Source organism: Hylobates moloch, unplaced genomic scaffold, assembly GCF_009828535.3.
Source record: "Hylobates moloch isolate HMO894 unplaced genomic scaffold, HMol_V3 SCAFFOLD_2, whole genome shotgun sequence".
NCBI classification, from domain to species: domain Eukaryota; kingdom Metazoa; phylum Chordata; class Mammalia; order Primates; family Hylobatidae; genus Hylobates; species Hylobates moloch.
In genome coordinates, this window is record NW_026652277.1 from 162,731,216 (window position 1) to 162,741,757 (window position 10,542).

General features: G+C 42.0%; 1 pseudogene; it reads left to right on the forward strand.

Annotated features, from left to right (window-relative positions):
- Nucleotides 1-6,491: 6,491 nt before the first annotated feature.
- Nucleotides 6,492-7,315, forward strand: LOC116476985 (small ribosomal subunit protein eS4-like; annotated as a pseudogene).
- Nucleotides 7,316-10,542: the final 3,227 nt, after the last annotated feature.

The window sequence follows — 10,542 nt, forward strand, 5'->3', positions numbered from 1 at the left end:
CTCTGACCTTCAATTTCCCTATTTATTAAATGGGTACAAGGGTGACAGTCTATCTTGACTCACAAGGTCAGGGCGAAGAGCAATAAGATAATGAGTGTGGATGTGATTTATCAACTATAAATTATTAGAAGTGTAAAGTAGCATTCCAAGTGGCAGGGATACATAGGAGAAAAAGAAAAAAAAAAGAGGAGAAATAATAAGTGGGAACTTCCCAAGGAAAGAAATTTTTACCTCTAATTCTAACAATTTTAAGATAAAAGGGATGCTTAAGTAGTACATACTAGGAAAACTTTTGATGCATGGTTTCTGTATTAAATATCTACTGACATTGCCTCACCCATCCTCTTTCTCTCTCTCTCTCTCTCTCTCTCTCTCTCACGCACACACATGCAGAGTTCCCACAATCCATGTTGCTTCATAATACCCCCTCAAATGCTACTCTGTGGAGATAATTCAATCACAGCCACAATAACTAAGTCAATTTATAGAAAATACAGTAGAAAATAATTCTACTTACCCAGTTCTGAACTGCCTTGCGCTGTTCTGTGTGGTACCTTTCCAAGGACCTGTTAAAAAACTGAGGTGTTTCCTGTTTGCCAAGAGTTGAGGCATCTCAACAGTGTGAGAAAACATTATTCTGGTCAATAATTGGCACAGTGATCAGGATATCAAGTGAGGAGTTTCCTAGGCCTTGGAGACATGGCTTCCCAGTTTCAAATTAGGTGGTAGAGAACTTATCTCAAATTTTGCAGAGACACAGAAAAAAATGGATTTATCAATTACTATCATTATCAAGCAAGAATTATATTTAATTCTCATTTGTCTCTAGGTAATGAAACTTTGAAGCCTTCAACAATGGTGGAATTATTTAATTGGCCAAACTGGTCCTTGGATAACATCCTTCAGGAAACAGAAGAAAATGATGACATGGTGATAGTCTGTGTCTGCTGCTGGAGCCAAGGGTGAGTTAGTCACACTACAGATGGGAGGGCTGGAGCCAGGGTACAGCCAGCCAGGGAGAATGCCAGTGGCCCTTGGATATAAAGGACCCATGCTCTCCTGAGAAAACCCAGTAGCCAAAGCTATAGCTCAGCTATATGGGATGGGAGAAGAAGATCAGAAGACGACAAAATTGGCCAGGCTCAGTGGCTCACGCCTATAATCCTAGCACTGTGGGAGGCCGAGCCAGGCAGATCACTTGAGGTCAGGAGTTCAAGACCAGCCTGGCCAACATGGTGAAACCCCATCTCTACTAAGAATACAAAAATTAGCCAGGTATGGTGGTGTGCACCTATAATCCCAGCTACTCAGGAGGCTGAGGCAGGAGAATTGCTTGAACCTGGGAGGCTGAGGTTGCAGTGAGCTGAGATGGCACCACTGCATGACAGAGCGAGACTCTGTCTCAAAAAAAAAAAAAAAGACACAATTAATGGAATAAAATATTAGTATTAGGTTGGTGCAGAAGTAATTGCAGTTTTTGCCATTACTTTTAATGGCAAAATATCCTTATTTCAATAATATACTTATTCAAATATAAGATACCTAAGACATTTTCAATATCTTATTCAAACACGATGTTTTGCCATTACTTTTAATGACAAAAATCGCCATTACTTTTACACCAACCTAATAGCAACTGGAGGTGTCTGAATTCTAACTCTTCCAATCTCACTGACAACTCAAACTCCGTTGCCTTCTCCCTGCTACTTCCCCCCGCTATTGCTACCTTTGAGTTGAACAAGATTTCAGCAGGACAAAATGTCACAAACAGGGACAAGGGATCTCCCACATGATGTTATTTCGGGGGGCTCCTTAAACCTTTTATGGAGACTTTGTGTAGTAGTTGAGAAAAGAACTGCACGCTTTCAAATCTGACCTTCCTCGTTTCCACTTACTACCTGGATGATCTTGAGCAAGTCATTTAACCTCCCTAGCTTTACCTTCCTCAGCAACCAATAGGAGTCTACAAGCAACAGTATTCATCTTAGAAATTGTATGTGAACTTTAAATGAAATAATGTGTAATGCATAAGGCAAGTACCTCAAACATCTTAAGGATATTTTATTTTATTTTGAGACGGAGTTTCACTCTGTTCCCCAGGCTGGAGTGCAGTGGCACGATTTCGGCTCACTGCAACATCTGCCTCCCGGATTCAAGCAATTCTCCTGCCTCAGTATCTTGAGTAGCTGGGCTTACAGGCATGAACCACCACGCCTGGCTAATTTTGTATCTTTAGTAGAGACAGTGTTTCATCATGCTGGCCAGGCTGGTCTCGAACTCCTGACTTCAAATAATCCACCCGCCTCAGCCTCCCAAAGTGCTGGGATTACAGGTATGAGCCACTGCACCCTGCCAATAATTATTATTGTATTGCTCTTGCGTTTATTAACAGGCTTTGTACTGGGGATTTTTTTTTTTTTTCAGGAAAAAAAAATTTAAATAGGGTGTTGTGAAAGAGTCATGGTTTTCGAAGTTTCAAGAGAAGTGTTTTATTAAAAGAGGGGAAGAAATCAATGTTACCTTTGTCAAGAGAGTTCTGTATCTTAAACAATCAGCTTCTTGTTCATCGTCAAGTTCAATAAAAAGTGCACAAAGTCCTAGAGACCTGATAATAATGAAGAATATTCACAGTCTTCTTCCGAAGGCTCCTTTTAATCATTGACTTTTATATCTGGGTGGTCTTACAATGAGCTGCTTTTGTTGTTTTTATATCTCTTGCATTCTCAATCTGGGATAAATGAGGAAAACTTCTAAATTAAAACATTTGCTGCAAGAGTTGTCCTTCTTTTACGTTCTGGTTTTGATAATGAGGCACTAATATTCTGGAGAAATCTTTCATAAACTGAGTATTGTTTTTAAATCTGCTTATTTACGTTTCTCGTGAAACTTTCTGTGATATGCTCTGTTCAGGAGGAAACATCTGTCTTTGGGGTTTTCATCACCGTGAGGCAGTTTACTACAGGGCATGGCATGTCTGGGTGCCCAGAGATAACTTTCCAACATGGGCAGGCCCGGGAACACGTGTTCACAGTGACAGCCACGGCCGTATCCCCAAGTACATGCTCATGTGCTCATTTGCAGAAAACACACAGAGGTGTGGTCCATGTCAAAATGTGTCCAGAGGTTCCAAAGAATGTGTCTGCTAGTGACAAGAGGCACAGCTGTTGCTAGGACAGAGCCTTCAATACTTAAGTGGCATTATAGTGCTGGGTGCTCTTATGAAAAGCGAGCTCAGGTCCTTTGAGGAATATGTACTATGGAAAGTTCCAGCGAATTGGAATATTAACTTTCCATTAACGTGTCTCATTTTCCTGGAATTCCTATGTGAGAATTCTCTGTTTTGTTTGCACAACCCCAGGCTTCACATATCGAATTAGTAAATGAACTATCTACTTTTAAAGATCTAGGATATCTCAGAGGCTATGGATTTTAGGCAAAAGAAGAACTATAAAGACGGCTGTCCCTAAAACCAGGCAAACTTTGGGAAACTCATACTCACTCACCAAATTTTGCCCAAACTCATATTCATTAGCTATTTCTTTCTTTTTTTTTTTGACATGGGGTCTTGCTCTGTCACCCAGGCTAGGGTGCTGTGGCATGATCTCGGCTCACAACAACCTCCACCTCCTGGGTTCAAGTGATTCTCCTGCCTCAGCCTCCTGAGTAGCTGGGCTTACAGGTGTGTGCCACCATGCTCGGCTAATTTTTTGTATTTTTAGTAGAGACAGTGTTTCACTCTGTTGGCCAGGCTGGTCTTGAACTCCTGAGCTTGTGATCCGCCTGCCTCGGCCTCCCGAGTAGCTGGGATTACAGGCATGTGCCATCGTGCCCAGCCTCATTAGCTATTTCTACATGTATGCATGTTGTTGGTCATTCATTGAATTAGTTGATCAAAACTTTACAGTATTATTTTCCAACTCCCTAATAAACTGAGGCGGTACTTGATAAAGAAGTAAATGATGCTTTCTACTTTTAAAATGCTGGAGCTGGCCCCTACAGGTTCATGAGAGCCAATTGTGTGTATCGCTTCCCAACTCCACATTTGGTGTTGTCATGTTGGTAGCTTAAAATCAGCTACGGTGGAAGTTTACACTATGGGAATAGGCATTTGCTACAAATCAGGGATTAATTTTCCCAGGCAGCTGGATGTGAAGCATTCACAGGCACCCCGCTTGGAAAGCTGATGTCATTTGGTGCATGTTTCCCACAGTGAGGCTTTCTGGACAGCCTGGATCCAGGCTGGACTTTCCTGCTGCAACAAGTTCTGTGTAAAGATTCGAGAGCCACTTGGGATGTAGAAACCGCCAAGTCTTAAGAGTTAAAATATCAAGGCTGCCTAATGAAGAAAAACTACCAGGGTGAGGTTTGGGTTGTTTCTTTCCTCTATGTATGTGGGTTTTTGGTTTGGTTTTTTTTTAACTTAAGACTTGGCTTTTATACTTTTTCCTGTTAGATTTTATTTCTTGAATTCAACTTATTTTTCCAGATATTTTCAATATCTTATTTGAATCATGATTCTGTACTTGGTAAACCATAAACCCCATTAGCAACATAAACTATTTGCCAGGTACAGCGGCTCATGCCTGTAATCCCAGCACTTTGGGAACCCAAGGCAGAAGGATTGTTTGAGGCCAGGAGTTCAAGACTAGCCTGGTCAATATAGTGAGACTTTGTCATCTCTACAAAAGTAAAAAAAATTTAAAAAACATAAACTCGCTGGCCGTGGTGGCTCACGCCTGTAATCCCAGCACTTTGGGAGGCTGAGGTAAGTGGATCACTTGAGGCCAGGAGATTGAGACTATCCCGGCCAACCTGGCGAAACCCCATCTCTACTACAAATACAAAAAAAAAAAAAAAATTAGCTGGGGAAGGTGACACATGCCTGTAATCCCAGCTACTTGGGAGGCTGAGGTATGAGAATTGCTGGAACCCGGGAGGCGGAGGTTGCAGTGAGCCGAGATCATGCCACTGCACTCCAGCCCGGGTGACAGAGCAAGACTCTGTCTAAAAAAAAAAAAAAAAAGAAAAAAGAAAAAAACAAACTATTGCTAATATTTTTAAACGAATTAGACAAATATGCCATGATTATTCACACCTGTGTTATTGATCATAGTGTTGGAAAGGACAGTCTCTTGGATTGGGTTTTTTCCATGCAGACTTGGAGGCAGATGGTTAATTTAAAAAATGATCCAAGGAAATCAGAGCAAGAGCACAGGTGGAGTGGTTGGTGGGGGAAGAAGGGAAAGGTCATGAAGGGTACCTAGTAGAGCTTATTGTCCTTATCCCTGCGGGTCAATCCTGATGGGGACTCTGAGCACCTCTGTAGATGGTGCACACCTGCCCCTCTGAAGTGGAGATCCTGCACCATTTATCCACTGACTCCTTTACCCTACTGGTGAGTGTTGCCCCTGAGGACAGTAACTCCCTTGCATTTCCAGGCAGCGAGGCAACTTCCCAGGCATCATCTGAGAAAGCTGGTGGAGAAAAACCAGGAACTCTGCCTGCACTTGAGGTGAACCAACATTGACGTGCACTGAAATTGTCCACCACAGCCACAGCTGAAGCAGAGGCGGGCTGAGAGGGGGTGGCTCAGGGCATCGTAACATCTGCTATGGACAGAACTGAGGGATGAATTTTAGGAGATGTTCATTAACTCAATTAAGTATTTATGTATTAACCAATTAGATGAAACATCTACTAAACGTGTTATTTCCAGACACTATTGTAGGTACTAAGGACACAGCAGTAAAGTCTCTGCCTTCAATGAGCTCATATTCTAGTAGAAGACAGATTCTTAAAATTAATAATAATATAATGTTGGTAGGTGATTTGTGGTAGAAAAAATATTTAAATAAGAAAGGCAAAGGATTAGGAGGTGGTGAATGTGGAGTAGGGACAGAGTGTTATTTTAGGAAGAGTAGTCAGTGAGCTTGGATGAGGGGCCATTTGAGCACAATCTTGAATGAAGTGAGAGGAGCATGTAGGCGGACAGTGGCGGAGTCAGCAGTACTGCTTTCCAGACCCAGGGAAAATTCCGTACAAAGATCTGGGGTCAGGAACAACCCTGCGGTGTTAAAGGATCAGGGCCAGACACAGTTAAGCACAGAGATCCAGTGGCAAGTGAAAGAGACATGCTCCCTGCCCTGTAGAGCGTAGAGTCTACTGGGGCGACTGCCATTAACTTCATAAACAATCACACAGATCAAAGCAAATTTATACAGTGTGGTAAAGGCATAATCGAATTTGTGTTTCTTAATGATTACATGTCTGCTATGAGCAGAGGGACTGAACAGGGTCGATGTTTGGTGTCTGTCTATCATTCAACACTGTTCATTGCTTTCTCCTTTACTTCTCACTATCAATAACCGGACATAGCCCTGGATGCTCGGTATGCTTCATGACAATCTGCTTCCTGGCATGTTTTCAAGAAACACATTGATTTGTAAAAACTGGAACTACTGAATTTCTATGCGCACCAGAAGACAGAGGTCCTCTTTCCTTGCCTAACGCAGCCATGGCTTGTGGTCCCAAGAAGCATCTGAAGCTGGTAGCAGCTCCAAAGCACTGGATGCTGGATAAATTGACTGGTGTGTTTGCTCCTCATCCATTCACTGGTCCCCACAAGTTGAGAGAGTGTCTCCCCCTCATCATTTTCCTAAGGATCAGACTTAAATATGCCCTGACAGGAGATGAAGTAAAGAAGATTTGCATGCAGCAGTTCATTAAGACCGATGGCAAGGTTTGAACTGATATAACCTACCCTGCTGGATTCAAGGATGTCATCAGCATTGACAAGAGAGAATTTCCGTCTGATCTATGACACCAAGGATCGCTTTGCTGTACATCATATTACACCTGAGGAGGCCAAGTACAAGTTGTGCAAAGTGAGAAAAATCTTTGTGGGCACAAAAGGAATCCCTCATCTGGTGACTCATGATGCTCTCACTCTCCACTACCCTGACCCCTCATTGAGGTGAATGATACCATTCAGATTGATTTGGAGACCGGCAAGAGTATTGATTTCATCAAGTTCAACACTGGTTACCTGTGTATAGTGACTGGAGGTGCTAACCTGGGAAGAATTGGTGTGATCATCAACTGAGAGAAGCACCCTGGATCTTTTGACGTGGTTCATGTGAAAGATGCCAATGGCAACAGCTTTGCCACTCAACTTTCCAACATTTTTGTTATTGGCAAGAGCAATAAACCATGGATTTCTCTTTCCTGAGGAAAGGATATCCGCCTCACCATTGCTGAAGAGAGAGACAAAGACTGGCAGCCAAACCGAGCAGTGGGTGAAATGGTCCCTGGGTGACATGTTAGATCTTTGTATGTAATTAAAAACAATGTGGCACGATAAAAAAAAAAAAAAAAAAATGCTGAGCACTGTGGCTCACACCTGTAATCCCAGCACTTCGGGAGGCCAAGGCGGGTGAATCACCTGAGGTCGGGAGTTCGAGTCTGGCCTGACCAACATGCAGAAACCCCATCTCTACTAAAAATACAAAATTCGCTGGGCGGGGTTGCACATGCCTGTAATCCCAGCTACTTGGGAGTCTGAGGTAGGAGTATCGCTTGAACCCAGGGGGCAGAGGTTGCAGTGAGCCGAGATCGCGCCATTGCACTCCAGCCTGGACAACAAGAGTGAAACTCCGTCTAAAAAAAAAAAAAAAAAAACTGGAACTATTTGTACCCTATCCTCTATGCCTGCACAGAAAAACTGAAGGGAACTTAACCTGAAATTCATCTATTAATAGTACTGATTTCCACTGCCATGCCAAAGAGTAAGTAAAGAGTCAAGAGCCAGTATGGAATAGAGGAAAGAGCATAGACTTGGACTTAAATCCACCTAGGCTCCAATTCCAGCTCTGATAATGATTAACTACATAGCTTTAAACAAATGATTTTACCCCTCTAAGCCTCATCTTTAAAAGGGGGATAATAATGCCTACTCTGGAGCATTACAAAGATGAAATCAGATCATGTATATAAAGCATCTGATTCACAACAGAGGCCAAAAATGGATTATTATATTAATCACATTGTACAGAATCCTAACTAATCTAAAACACTGTGATATATGTGGGTTTTGTCTGAACCACAAAAAAATGTTAAAATGGCCCATGCAAAATTGAAACAAGTAAACAAATAAACTGAAAGGAGCTTGTAAATAATTGGACAAACCTGTTTAGTCCAATTATCCCAAGACACATATTTAGTGTCCATGAGAAACTGCTGGGGGTGGAATGAAAGGGGTATGGCGGAAGGTCAAAGTCAACTGCCTGTGGATGATTTCCTGGAAAAGTGTTTCTTTCCAGATCTCTTGTTTAGAGAGAGGTCAGACTGATCATGAGACACAGATGCTGAAGCCTCAAACATAGAAATAAGGTTCTACGAGGTCCAACCCAAAAAGAGAAATGCATTTTGATGATCCAGCAAGAAATTCTTATTAGTGCGAGAACTCTTGCCCACCATCTGCCAAGGGAGGCTATAATGGCATTGTTGACTCCCACACAGCAAGCAGAGCCTTAATCATGTTTTACTAGGCCTCACAGATCACAGGAGCAGGCATGCCCTCTTAGCCCCAGGCCTGGCACCACCCATGCAAGGTAAGTAGTTTACAGGTGTGTCTGGGTCTACTTCAGGTCGGTCAGTTTAAGACAGCTACACAGGACCTTAACCCAGAGAAGGAGGTCAGCCCCAGGCAGAAGCTCCCACACACCAAGGAAGAAAAAGCTGGGCACCAGCTTTTTCACTGTCTCCTGGGCACCAAACTAAATTATGTTTAGACTAGACTGGAAGCAATGACAACAAATCCAAAAGAAAAGTAAAAATTGGAAATTGTATTAAGAGCAAAAGCTGGTTGTTGTCTAATCAGGAAAAGCAGCAAAACGTACGTTGCGTTCAGATGTGCAGGCCAGTGATCTACAGCCTTTGCAGGCTTTGGGTCCTTTCGCGTGTTAGGCGAACGTGACAACCACTACACTATGGAAACTTACGGCTTTGGGTCCTTCCAGCAGGCCACTTATCCTCCTCATCATCGCTTACCACAGCAGCAGTGTAGGTTATTATGGTGCTGTGTGGCTTGCAAAGCATTCTGGAACACATGGTTTTGTTACAATCCTCATAGCAATCTGATGAACAAGGTTATTATTGTCCTCATTTTAAAGGTGAGGCCACTGAGACTCAGAAGAAAAAGATTAATTGATTTACACCAGGATCCACGTGAAATAGATTTGGGAGCAGAGATTTGGACCCTGGGCTCCTGACACCACGTTTTATTTTTGTGGCTACACATTTCATGTTGTTGCGGATCTTTAATGGACAAACATGGTCCCACATTGGCATTGCAGCTGCCTGGTGGGAGTGGGACAAAGCGCATTCTACCTGTGGCTCTGGGCTGAAGCCACGTCACCACACAGGAGAGTAGGTAGCTCAGAGAATCAGTCCAAATAGACCAAGTGATCATCAGTCCAGAACTCAAGTTGCCAAATCTAGGAAATGAGGTCTGAAAGTGGGATCTGAGCCAAACCAATAAAGTTTCAAAAGCCAAGGTGATCCTGGGTAACTGTGTTCTCTTACTAGGCAAAAGTAAGAGAGGCTTTTTTCCTCGGTTTCAGTAAAGTACAAAGTGTGGGTTGAACAGGATTAGTTGGAAATGTCTTTGAACCTATTAAGAGAGTTGAAATAAATCATCTGCAACTTTATTTATGCACTTCCTCAAAGTCCTTAAGTATGGAACCCTGATGGAAAGATTTTGAGAGAGGCTTTTGCTTTTGCATTATACTCTCTAAAATTGTCATAACTTGTTTTACTAGTTAATGGAAATGTGTGATATCACAACTCTTACAATGTGAGGGACGTGTGGGCATTTCCTTTGATTGCCAGTTTTTCTCCACAAACCATAGTAAGTGTAGGCTCCATGAGGACGGGGATTGTTGTCTGAGTCACTCGTGAATCCTCAATACTTAGCACATAATAGAACTCAATAAATATTTTTCATCTGTTGTATGAATAGTGGGGACATTTTACATTGTCTTTTGGCAGAAAGAGGTACTTCTTTTAAATCTTAACTAAAAATAGATTCACTTATTATAAAATACATCAATTATCTTGGCAAAACATCGTGTATCTCCCCCCTTTCCCTGATGATGAAAGTTGTAATGAAGACATAACTTATTTATTGTTTTTCCAAGAGCATGTAGGCCTCAAGATTACTCCATGGTTATGCATGCAACAGACAAAATATGTTACGTGTGAAACGTACTAATTATGTAGGTGGTGGTTTTCAATAAGGGTCAAGGATCCCATATCACAGTCTTACCCAAGGGGTTATGGTTCCACATCTTATGTGACTTTTCTATAAGGAAAAACCTGTTTATATTATCTGAGCCCAGAACTTAACTCCATTTTACATATGAACACAAAGCATTTTTGCTCTCTGTTAATATATATGGAATTTCCAGGAATGCAAATACCATGTAAACTGAGGAAAGATTGAGACTTCTTTTGTTTGGAAATTTGCCAAAAGTAATTGACTAT